The sequence below is a fragment of the Hyaena hyaena genome, unplaced genomic scaffold (genome assembly GCF_003009895.1).
Source record: "Hyaena hyaena isolate Hyena2069 unplaced genomic scaffold, ASM300989v1 scaffold_111, whole genome shotgun sequence".
In the NCBI taxonomy this organism is placed as follows: Eukaryota; Metazoa; Chordata; class Mammalia; order Carnivora; family Hyaenidae; genus Hyaena; species Hyaena hyaena.
In genome coordinates, this window is record NW_024080743.1 from 3,347,272 (window position 1) to 3,359,996 (window position 12,725).

The following is a 12,725-nucleotide window of genomic DNA, read 5'->3' on the forward strand; positions in this document are numbered from 1 at the left end:
GAAATACATACAAAGGTCAAAGGTTCTGTATCTTGGTATGAAAATAGGAGACCTCTGTGAACGTTCAGGGCTGAAATGTCAACAGGGACGAGAGTGAGGCTGACAAACTCCCAAGCTATGTGCTACCTTCTGGCAGTGGCTGTGCTGTGAAATGCTTGTGAACAGAGCAGCCCAAGTCACTTGCTTTACAAAGATATCTTGAAGAAACTGATGATCATGTGCAAGTCAAGGCAGAAACGGGCAGTCAGCCTGTTTGGAGTTTTCCAGTTTATTCCTGAAATAAGCTGTTTCCAAGTTAAACTTACTGATGGTCACCTGCTGTAAGTGTTAAAAACTTTCTATCATATGTTAAACTCTGGAAATGTAACTGCTCCTGCTGCCCAATTATGACCACAACAGAGAAGTTTTCACTTGGATGCGTAGTTTTATATCTTCCAGTTGTATATCTTCTCTGCCAGAGTCCAACAGGAAGAGAAGATAGAACCACTGCACATTAAAAAAACTGGCTCATAAACTTAGAATGAAGTTCTTCTTTGGTTCAGAAATTAAGAGGATCCCTGTTTTGAAAGTAAATTTATGAAGTCTAGCCAAATGATTGAAGTATGAATAATTCTTCCATGGATTGTATTTCAAGCAACACAGCCTAGAATTTACATGATTAAGTTCTTAAGATTAGCATTCATTTGACAAGCAGTCCTTTCTACATGAATAGGAGACTGAGATCTTGGTTAGTCACCCTGGAAATGCCAGGCTTCTCGGCAGAGACTTAAGAGAAAGCTAGAGTCAAGGAGGCGAGGGAGCCTGTGGCATGGCAAGCCCTTTACGTTATACTCCATACATTCCCTTGCACGCCCGCATACAAGCACTTGGCCTGTGGTTTCTCCACTGTTAACTGGGCAGTCCTAGCCCCATGCTCTGCTGAACCCCCTCTCCCAGCACCGAGGCCTCCCATCCCTCCCCCCTGGCCTCAGTCCTTGGCAACACGCAGGGATTATCCGCTCCCAAACTGACCTTCCCTCCGCCAATGTATTTTCCTCAGACAGATCTGTGTGTAGCCTTGGGAGATAAGAGTCAAGGTTTCAAAGAATCTCAGAATGCTTGGCTCCACGTTCTATCTTAGCTAATAGCTTTAGGGGAAAGCAGACAAGGAAACTGGGCAACCGGTCTTTCCCCTTCGCACCTTTCTTCGAGAGAGTTAATACCAATATCAGAGTCCCCCGCCCCAGCCACGGCCCACCGTGTTGCCCACGGAACACTTCGCCTTGCCAGCTGCTTCGAGCCCCCTCCACCGCTCCCAGACAAGGGTCTACACCTGATCAAACTTTTAAAGTGGCGGCGGCCGCTGCCGCTAGGGAAAGGGGCTGAGCTCGAACCTTTCGAGCTTCGGGTCGCGTCCACCGTCCCTCCCTTCCCCTCCCCTCCCCTCCCCGACGCAGAAGGAGCAGCACAACCAACTATTCATTCTTTTCTCAACAAAGGGCGAGAGGGAGGGGGATGTTGTCAACAGTTACGCGGCGCGCTCCTTCGCTTTCTTTGCAAACTTTCCTAGAGATGAGCGGAGAAACGTGCCTCCTCCAAGCCCAGGGCTTCCAGCGGAGCCCCTAGGTCCTCGAGCCCCGAAGAGTGGGACGGGACGGGGAAGGGCGGCCGGCTCAGCAGCGGGACGGGCGGGGGGCGGGGGAGGCGGGCGCCCGGGCAGATACTGCTCAAGAGCAAAAGCAGAGATGCTCCACGCACGTCCCTGAGTGCCGCGGGCCGCTTCTGGCGAGTCCCAGCCAGTTCCGAGGGCCCCGAGGGCGCAACCGGGTCCCCACTTCGGCCACTCCGGCCCTCGAACGCCCACTGTGCCGGGGGCAGGGGGAGCGCTTGGCTCAACTTTTCCCTTTAAGTTTCTCCAACAAACTTCCCAGGCCGTCCTCCCAGGGGAGGCGGCGGCGGCGGAGCCCCGGGGTGGAACAGCACCCCCGCGGGGCACGCGACACAGACTCACCTCCCCGCGCGGCGCTCGGTGGCCCGGCTCTCCCCGGCTGGGGCTCAGACGCGCCGCTCGGCGGGCCGCACGCCGCGGCTGCTCCTAGCGCACCGGCGGCTCATGGTCGGCGGGGCGCGCCCGCAGAGAAGCCCGCGCGCGGCTCCGGCGGCTCCCGCTCCGGCCCGGCCCCGGCAGCTGCAGGCGCTGCTCTGAGCCCGCGGCGCGCGCTCCGGCCCTCAACTGGCGATCTGCGGCGTCGCGGCCCCACCCCGGCGAGCGGATTCGCGCGGCCTCGCGGAACCCCCCGCGATATTTACATGCGGTGACCTCGCCAAGCCCTCCTCGGCCCGGGTTTTAGAGTTCGGTCCTCGTATCTTCCCAAGAAGCCAGTCTTGAAGTGTAGATTGGCCACTTCCACGCTGTACCCCTCTGAGAGACAACCCTTCCGATTCCGCTCCTCTCCATTTTTCCGCCTTCCTTAATTACCCAGCAGATGGGCTTTGCTGTTTGCAGACACCTGGCTGGCTTTCAGGACCAGGGCTTTGATGAGCCCAAGATTCAGGTAACCACAAATAACCAAACCGCGGAACAGGCAAATCAATCACACCCACCTGCACAAATTGAAAGCAAAGCGGGGAGTGGAATTAGCACTTCAGTACGAGGTGGCTCAGTGAGGTGAAAAAATTGGAGGTCTTACACTATCAGATCTCAAGACCTATTATAAAGCTATAGAAATAGTAACTGACAACAAGAACAGACAAACTGACCAATAAAATAGAGTCCGGAAGCATATCTACGGTAAATGGTCTCAATTTAAGTCAAAGATGCTACTGTGATGCACTGAGAAAAGACGGTATGCCTTTTTAATAAATGATGCTGGATCAACTGAACACTCACATGCATAGAGAGGAAGAATCTTGACGCCTACCTCACATCATCCCCCGCCCCCAAAAGTCAATTCCAGGTGGATTTAAAATCTGAATGTGAAAGATAAAACATTAAAATCAAGGTAAAGAAAAATCTTCATGACCTTGAGGTAGGCAGACTTCTTAAACACATATCATACTAATGATAAAGGAAAAATTTCATCATTGCACAACATTAAAGTTAAGAACTCCTGTTCTCAACACACCATTAGTGAATAGTCAAACCACAAAGGGAGAAAAGATCATTGCAACCTATGTAGCCAAAAAAGGACTTGTATACAGATCTACAGAGAACACTTACAAATCAGAAAAAAAAAAAGGGGGGGTGGGGGCAGGAGATCGAACTGAAAATAGAATTTTTGAATAGTATTTCTTACTGACTGAGCCACCCTGGTGCCTCTTGAATAGCATTTCTTAAAGAGGGGGATAAACAGGCATTTCTCAAAATAAAACAATAAACATATGGAAAAGTTCTCAATTATTAATCATCCCAGAAATGAAAACTGAAGTTGCATTGTCTCACTTTACACCTCCCCCAAATGGCTAAAATTAGAGAACTTCATATGGCACTTTCCAGACCTGTTTGACATTATCTACTACAACTAAAATAACATGTAGCCTGTGACTCAGCAATTCTATCCCTAGGTGTCTTGTCTACTGAACAGCAAGGTATACACATATTCACCAAAAGACATGTTCAAAAATGTTTATAGCATCTCTCTTAACAACAGCCCCAAAGGAAGAACCCAACTGTCCATCAGTGGAAGAGAGATAGACTCTGTAGAATACTATACAGTAATAACAACTACCTCTGTTCTCAACAAGATGCATGATTCTCACAAATACAATGTTGAGTGAGAGAAGCTGAACACAAACAGGCACATCCTATATACTTCCACTTATTTGGAATTCCAGAAACAGTCTAAACATATCTATGATGTTAGAGGTAAAGATAATGGCTATCTGGGGGATGGGAATGGATGGAAAGGGAGCTCAGAGGGGGCTCCAGATACAAGTAATAACCTATTTCTTTATCCAGGTGTTGGCTATATTGATGGATCTATTTTATAAAAGTTAACTGTCCTTCATTCATAAAAACTAATTGGTTTGTGCACAGCTCTTCTTATATATTCTACTCCAGTCAAAATGTCTTAAAAATTGTGCCATGTTGTATATATTTTATGTCACTTTCATCCCCCTAAGAAAGAACTATATTGGCAAGTCTGTAGGATTCTAAGTGCAGCAGCCTTAAGAATGATTTTCTAGGGGTGCCTGGGTGGCTCAGCCGGTTAAGGGTCTAACTTCGGCTCAGGTCATGATCTCAGGGTTTGCGAGTTCAAGCCCTGCGTTGGACTCTGTGCCAACAGCTCAGAGCCTGCTTCAGATTTTATCTCCCCTCCCTCTCTGCCCCTCCTCCGCTCATGCTGTCTCTCAAAACTAAATACACGTTTAAAAATTTAAAAAAACAACAACAAAGAATGAGTTTCTATATTTTCCTCATAGACGTTTTTGTGGGTTGGTCTTTATCTTCCCTACCTCATGAAAGGCACACACTTTATGCTTTTGTTGAATTTTCCCAAAATGTTCAGCGCAGTAAATGTCAAACAGACCAGCTGGTATATTTCTAAACTGAATGATTGGAAATACACTGACTGACTTTCTACTGTTCTGAGGTATCACTGAAAACAGTGATCAAACTATCAAACTTGTGTTGAATTTTCTTGATTTTCAAAATTTCCTGAGCACCTACTACATGTAAAGTTTATACCTTGTGGAGCATCATAGGGAGGTAGCAAAAGAAAGACTAGACAATTCACACCTAGAGAGCCTTGGGCAAGTCACTGCTCCCCTCAGTTTCTCCATTTCCTCACGAGTGAGTGAGTGAATCCATGTGAGGAGTCAAGGAAATAAAAAATGTGAAAGTGTCTGGCATATAGTAGTTATCATTAATTATACTCTGATTCATGACAGAGTCTATGTCTTCCCCAAACCCCTGTGAGGTGGGAAGCATCTTATCCCCATTTATATGAGAGGAAACAGACTCGGAAAGGTTAAGTAACCTCAACCACACATTCATTCAACAAATATTTGTTGCATGCCTACTATGTGCCAAGATCCATAGCCACTAGTGAGAGGCGAGTCAGAATCTGAATCAGGTGATTTCACTTCAGGTCCAGTGGTGTTTCCACCACACAACTCCTTTCACACTTGTATCCCCAGTGCCCAGCTCACAGTAAGTGCTTAATACATTAACGGCTGGATCATAGTATTTTTAACATACGGTTGACCTTTGAGCAACATGGGTTTGAACTGTGCAGGTCCACTTACAGGAGGATTTTTTTTTGATAAATACAGTACTTAAGTGTATTTTCTCTTCCTTCTGATTTTCTTAATGTTTTCTTTTCTCTAGCTTACTTTATTGTACATACAACATAGCATTTAATACACGCAACATACAAAATATATGTTAATAGACTAATGTAAGGAAAGGCTTCCTGTCAACCACAGGTTATTAGTAGTTAAGTTTTTAGAGAGTCAAAAATTGTATGCAGGGGCACCTGGGTGACTCAGTTGGTTGAGCGACCAACTCTTGATTTCGGCTCAGGTCCTGATCTCACATTTTGTGAGAACGAGCCCCGTGTTCTATCAGAGCAGAGCCTACTTGGGATTCTCTGTCCTCTCTCTGCCTGTCCCCTGCTCATGCATATGCATTCTCTCTCTGTGTCTCTCTCTTTCTAAATAAATAAACTTAAAAAATTTTTATGCAAAGTTTCAACTGCACTGAGGTCAGCACCCTTAAACCCTGCACCATTTAAGGGACAACGGTAATTTTTTGATTAGGTAACACTGAAAAATACATATAAGGGCAGACAGTGAAAAGTCTCCCTCTTGACTCTGTCTCCCATCTGCCCAGTCCCCCTCCCATCAGAGGTAACAATTGCTATTAATATCATGTATGCCTAGAAGAGTTTCTCTAAGTGTGTGTGTCACCCCCTACCCCTACACAGAAAGTCACATACTATACCATAGTTCTACGCTTTGCTGCTGGGGTTTTTTTTAAACCTAACAGTGAGTGTATCTTGGAGATTTCCCGTGCATGGTACTCCTTTGAAGAGATGTGCGGTAATTTATTTTATCAGTGCCATATTCATGGATGTTTAGGTTGTTTCCAACCCTTTCTTATTACAAACAATACTTCCATGAATAATCTTGGATATATGTCATTGGTATGTGCAAGTGTATCTGTAAGAGAAATTTCCAGAGGAAACATTACTGAGCCAAAGAGTATCTGCTTTTGTAATTCTCATAAGTAATGCCAATTGCCTCCCGTTGGCATCATAGCAATTTATGCCCCCCCCAGCAATGTAAGGAAATGTCTATTTTTCCCCTATGCTGGGCTAAAGGTATCATTAAACTTTTGAATTTTTGTCAACCTGATAAATGTGAATTTTAGTGCAATTTTAATTTGCATTTCTCTTATAAGTGAGGTTGCTGCTCATCTTTTCATGTTCAGTAGCCATTTATTTTTCCTTTTTGGAGTCTGTCTCCCACTTTTCTATCCATTTGTAGGTCCTTTTATGATCAATGTTCTACTTCCTTCTGTATTAGCTCTCTGTGGTATGAGCTGCAAATTGTTTTTCAGTGGTGATATTAAAGAAGAGGTGATATATGCAAAGCAGTGTTATTTTAGGAAGCTCATTCTGGAAACCATGCAGAATGAAGCAGAGAAGCGAGAACAAGATACCCTATTAGGAAGCTATGGCAATTGGGGCACCTGGGTGGATCAATTGGTTAAGCGCCCAACTTTGGCTCAAGTCATGATCTCACAGTTCATGAGTTTCAGCCCCGCATCAGGCTCCGTGCGGACAGCCTGGAGCCTGGAGCCTGAAGCCTGTTCCGGATTCTCTGTCTCCCTCTCTCTCTGCCCCTCCCCTGCTTGCACTCTGTCTCAAAAAATGAATTAATGTTTAAAAAAAAATTAAAAAGGAGGCTATGGCAATTGTCACATGACAAGGTTCTTGAAAAGGCTGGTGGCAGTGGGGATGGAAGGACCAAAATGGACGAAGTTATCACCAAGAAATAATTAGCAAGAGTTAATAATTAGCAATGATAACAGGAGTTACAATTGGGTTAGGAGTAACTACTAGCCAAATACTGTGCTTTAAGGCTTTACAAGCCTTAAGCCATGAACTAGTACGATTATCAGCCCCATTTCACAAATGAGGAAAGTGAATTTCAGCAGCTAAGCAACCCACCCACATTTGTACTAGATGTAGGTTGCAGCACCAAGGCTAACTCCAAGTCCATCTGACCCCAGCTGCCTGGCAGGTGGAGGAAAATGATCAAAGGTCTGAAGTCCAAGTGCCCAAGTAATGCCTGTCTTGATGACAGACGTAGAGGCCAGAACACAGCTGCCTCTGCTAGAGAGCGACATGATCACTTTTAGGTACACTGAGCGTTTGTCAAAGCCTCTCATGTACCTGATCACTCTTCCCACAATGCCTGTGAGTCAAAGAGGATAGTAGTATCCCTATTTTACTGATAAGAAGACTGAGGCACCCTGAAATTAAATGGCCAATCCCAGTTCAGATGTCCTATTCTCTGGGAAAACTTCCCAGAAACCCAGAACAGGCTCTCCATCAGTACGTGACTTATAGTCCCCTCTCCTTGGAATTTGTTACAGTTCATAGTCACACATTTATTTTTGTTATTTCTGTTTAACATCTATTGTTCTATAGACCCTAAGATCCACGTCTGGATTTACTTTTGTTCCTAGTTTGGGGCCTGGCACATTATTGGCAGTTGGCACATAGTTAATGAATGAATGAATGAATGAATGAACTCTAGACCCTTTGTCCTTCCATTTTGTACAAATGATAAAGCTTCCTCATAAGCTAAATAAATATAATGCCATGGATGCAAGCTGTGCTATGAACAATTTTCAGATTCAGATTTCTTCAAGTGCACAGCTAGCTTCCACATTAATGTTTAAACAGTAAAGCCCTGGGCTAACGAGACTCATAAAAAAACAACATAACCATAAGTGATATGGAGTTATCTTCTGGACAGTGCAGAAGGCTTTGTCAGGGAGCGCACAACCTAGAGTGGATCCCTCCCTGCCACCAAGTAATTTGTGGATCCCCACCCCCTATAGGACATCACTAGTTAAGAGGCTGCTGGGGCAGGCATTGGGTAAAATGTATTTTAAGGAAAAATAACTCCTAAAATTCCAGCTTTGCCCAGCCTTAAGTGGCAAAAACTAAGGAACAACAGCTGTTTAAGCTATAACCAATAAAGAGCAAACAGAAAATCTGAACTTGAACAACTGCAGATAGAGAGACAGAATTCCCTGACGTTATATATAATAAACCACCAACACACAGAGCTGGCATATCTGACACGCACTTAAGCGGCAAGTACTGTAGTATTTTCAGAAGTCTCACCATCCAGGTTCCGGCTCCATGAAAAGCTGACCATGGACTCGTGTCATGGAAATCCCCAGTCTACCACGCAGGGGAGTGAACTCAGCTCCCAAAAGATCTGTGTGAGGACTGCCAAGTCAGTCATCGGCTACAGAAGTCATTGTAGGGGGGCCATGGCTGCGCAGACCCTCAAATACTCACGGGATGAGTGAGGGAATGAAAATGAGATGCAGTTCTTGACAACAGAGGCTCATTTTCAATACAAGGTACACCTTGACCAGATGGTCTACATCTGAACTACATTTCAGGTCCTACCTCATTACCAAAGTCTGGACACTTGTTCCATAGTTACTTTCTTAATTTAATGACCAGGTCTGAATGAATTAGCTTCTCCACTTATTTAACAATTGAAAGAGAATGCACAAAAATATCTCTGGATAATTCTGGAAATCCAGATGATTTTAATTTCCTTTTTTACCCAGCTCTCCTTTATAGGTGTTCCGTTTCTAGCAAATATGTATTATTTTCATTATAAACAATGTCACTTGGGACACCTGGGTGGCTCAGTCAGGTAAGGGTCTGACTTCAGTTCGGGTCATGATCTCATGGTCCATGAGTTCAAGCTGCAAAATGGAGCTCTGTGCTGGTGGTGCCTGCTTGGGATTCTCTCTCTCTCCCTCTCTCTCTCTCTCTGCCCCTTCCCCACTTGTGCTTGCTCTCTCTCTCTCTCTTTCTCTCTCAAAATAAATAAACTTAAAAAAATAAATAAGTAAGTAAATAAGTAAATAAATATGTCACTTAGATAGGGTGCCTGGGTGGTTCAGTTGGTTAAGATTCCAGCTCTTGGTTTCAGATAGCATAGCATAGATAGACACAGAGAGAAGGACTGGATCAGCTGAGGCCCCTGTGCTGTGGAACACAGCGAAGAGAGAGCCGAAAAGTACTGGGGACAGACTGTTGATGCTGGTGAAGTTGTGGAGAAGGAAGAGTTTGGGAAAAGAAATGCTTCACTATGGAATGAAGAAAGAGAAAACACATGCACAGAAAACTTAGTGCAATGGTCACTTGGCTGCCATCTTGAATCACGATGGGAAGGGGCTTAGTGTAGACGCTGCAGGTTGCCCCAGCATGGGGTGGAGGGGAGCCCTGCAGCATTGCCTAGTGCAGCAGAAAGAACCTGGAAAGTTGTAGAAAATTAAGGGAACTACACAGGAAGAGGCAGGCTGAAAGAAAAGTGTGACTTGCTTAGATCTGCTAATTCAACCTTTGATAGCAAAGTTGGCCTCCCAGATAAGTGGGCTTCAGCCCAATAGAATGGTTTGTGGGATATTGGTAGGACTCACTCACCATCTTTAAAAGAGAAAAATCTTCCTAACAATGTTATCAGTTAAAATGCTAAGATTAGCTGCCCATTCCTTTGTGTTGAGCACCAACTTCTCTCTACAGTTCTCTGTTCTGTAAAACAATGTTAATCCTTAATGGATGACCTAACAGAACACTGCCTCTGAATGTGTCCTTTGCCCCGCGACTATCCTTCTGAGAATCTGTCCTACAGAAATACTCACCTGTCCACACTAAGATATTCACAGCAGCACTGTTCACAGCTTAAATAAAAACATGTTTATCTGTAGAGAAATGACTGCACTGTGCGACTGATAAGAATGAGGTAATTCTATAGGAACTGATACAGAAACGGATCTGAAACATCATAAAGTGAAAAAGCAAGTTGCACCATTAATGTAAAAAGAACAAACATATATTAGTGTGGGGTGATGTGTCTACATGGGCAAAATGTCTGAAAGAATTTTCTCCCATCAAACTGAGAGGTAAAATTGACAGGTGGCAGGAGAGGACTTTGCTTTGTCCTTCATGTTCTTCCAGACTGTTTCAGTTTCTTCCTTGAGCACTGACTGCTTTCATAATTAATAACTTACATAGTGCCTTCTATGTGCTAGGTACCATTCTAAGAGCTTTATGTATGTTAACTCATTGAATTCTGGCAACGATCTTATGAGGTGGCACTATTCTTAGCCCTTTTTATGGATGAGGACACAGTTCCTGCCCAGGTCACACAGTGATACGGAAAGGCGCCGAGCTTTGAACCCAGGCCATGTGGCTAAGGCTTGTGCTCTGAATCACTAGGTTATAATAACTTACAAAGAGGATATAAGCAAACAAATAGCAAGTGCATTTACAGTCAGACACATCTGCATTTGAATCCCAGGTTTGGCGGATTGGCTACGTGATTCGGGCAAATGGCTTACTTACGTGTCAGTTTCCTCATCTGTAAAATGGGGGTGATGGTCACAGACCTCATGACACTGCTGTGGACTGCAAAAAATACGGTCGGTGCCTGGCACTTAGTGAGCACTTGATAAATAGAGACTATTTCCTCTGTTGAGATTAAATTATGAGCTCTTTGATGAATATTAATTTAATTGGCTATTTTCTTTTTTTTTAATGTTTTATTTACTTCTGAGAGAGGGGGAGAGAGAGAGAGAGAGAGACAGCGTGAGCAGGGAAGGGTCAGAGAGAGAGGGAGACACAGAATCTGAAACAGGCTCCAGGCTCTGAGCCAGCTGTCAGCACAGAGCCTAATGCGGGCCTCGAACCCACAAACTGTAAGATCATGACCTGAGCTGAAGTCGGCTACCTAATTGACTGAGCCACCCAGGCACCCCTAATTGGCTGTTTTCTTGATTGGCTGTCTGGAAGCATCTGATACTTGCAGGGTAAGCAGAGAAGGGGGACTTGGGAATAAGGAGGAGTTGGCTCAGATGCAGAATGTGGAAAGCGCTGAATTAACCCTTCACTTTTTGTACAGTTTTGCCTAAAGCCAGGGCAGTTAAGAAAATAAAATGAATAATTCTTATATGGGTTTTTAAATCACTCAGGGGTAAAATATTATCCTCCCCATTTTTTGAACGAGGGTAGTGAGGTTCAGGGGTTTGTCCAAGGGCAAATTAAGTAGCAGAACAACAGAACTGAACCAATTAAACAACAGAGCCAGGACCGACACATTTATGTGTCACAAGGACACATGAGAAATTTATTTTCTCATTCCACAATCCCTGCTCTTTCCTGGGCTCCCACTGCCTAGGTGGGTGTGGGGATGTCATGGCTGGGAGGTGGTGACCATAGTGTCTCAGGAGGAAAGGCTATAGAAATGATGATAGTATGGAATGTTCCATCAGTTCATAAGCTGCCACAGCTATGTGGGGACAATGGCCTCCTCCCCACCTCAGAGCTAAAGTTGATTCATTGGTTAAGTGTGACAGACCCCTGCCCTATGGGGTCCACACAGCTCAAGGTCAGATTACACTATCCCTTTCTCTCCATTGTTTAAGGTGCTTATCAAAAACTATAGTTATCATTCTACAAAACAGGACACAAGTCATCCTGGCAGACACTGGTGGCCTCAGCAGGCAGGTGGGTGCTGAGAGGCGGTGGGAGGGTTCATTGTGGAGGCTTGCTCAAGGCTCTCAGCTTAGCAATCTCTTGCCTCTGCCTGATTCTTCCTCATTTTAGACTCAAGAGTCAGTCAGGAGCCAAGGAAGGACACTCTGTTTGTGAGGTTCCAATGGTGCCACCCACTTTTCAAGCTCAGTCAATCCCGGCCAGGTACGGGTTATGACCATTCTCCAGAGGGAAGACATGGCAACTGGAAACAGATCGGAAAGATGCAGAATTCTCGGCCTTTTTTCCAACAAGACATAAGTGTTGTAGAACTCACTCCCAGGTGAGTGCCAGGGGTATGCAGTCCCAGGGCCTGATCCTACAACTTTCTCTTTCACTCAGGACACCATTTGCTGGCCCAAATGTGGATAATTGTTAGAGCTGGGATTCATTACACTATTTTCTTTACTTGTGTGTATGCTTGAAAAATACCTTAATGAACAGTTAAAATTAAAATTTTAAAAAGCCATTTGGAATGCAAGTGCCTAGAGAGGGGGCAAGATGGCAGAGAAGTAAGGAGCTCCGTACTTGCACTCGCGCCCATACATCACACGGAAAAGATCTGAAGCCATTGGAAACCTTACAAAACCTGAGAGATTGGGAGAAAAAGGACGCAGAATCCACCGAGAAAGCCTTCTAACGGCTACCTCAAGAAACAAGCCAGAGTATACAGCCCCTCGGAAAACACTGTGGAGGTTCCTCAGGAAACTAACAATAGAACTCCCCTAGGACCCAGCAATAGCACTCTTAGGAATTTACCCAAGGGATACAGAAATGCTGATGCATAGGAGCACATGTACCCCAATGTTCATAGCAGCACTCTCCACAATAGCTAAAACATGGAAAGAGCCTAAGTGTCCATAACAGATGAATGGATCAAGAAGATGTGGTTTATCTATACCATGGAATACTACATGGCAATGAGAAACAATGAAATCTGGCCATGTG

General features: G+C 44.7%; 1 protein-coding gene across 2 annotated transcripts in view; it reads right to left on the reverse strand.

The window, feature by feature from the left end:
- The window catches only part of BCAR3 (BCAR3 adaptor protein, NSP family member), a 209,559-nt gene that overhangs the window by 115,088 nt on the left and 81,746 nt on the right, over positions 1–12,725 (reverse strand). Inside the window, exon 1 of one of the 2 annotated variants that reach the window (XM_039236453.1) lies at positions 1,991–2,176. The exons of the other annotated variant lie outside the window; for it this stretch is intronic. The gene's annotated coding sequence lies outside the window, so the exon portion shown is untranslated. Of the gene's footprint in view, positions 1–1,990; positions 2,177–12,725 lie in introns of those variants that run through there. 2 annotated transcript variants of the gene reach the window in all.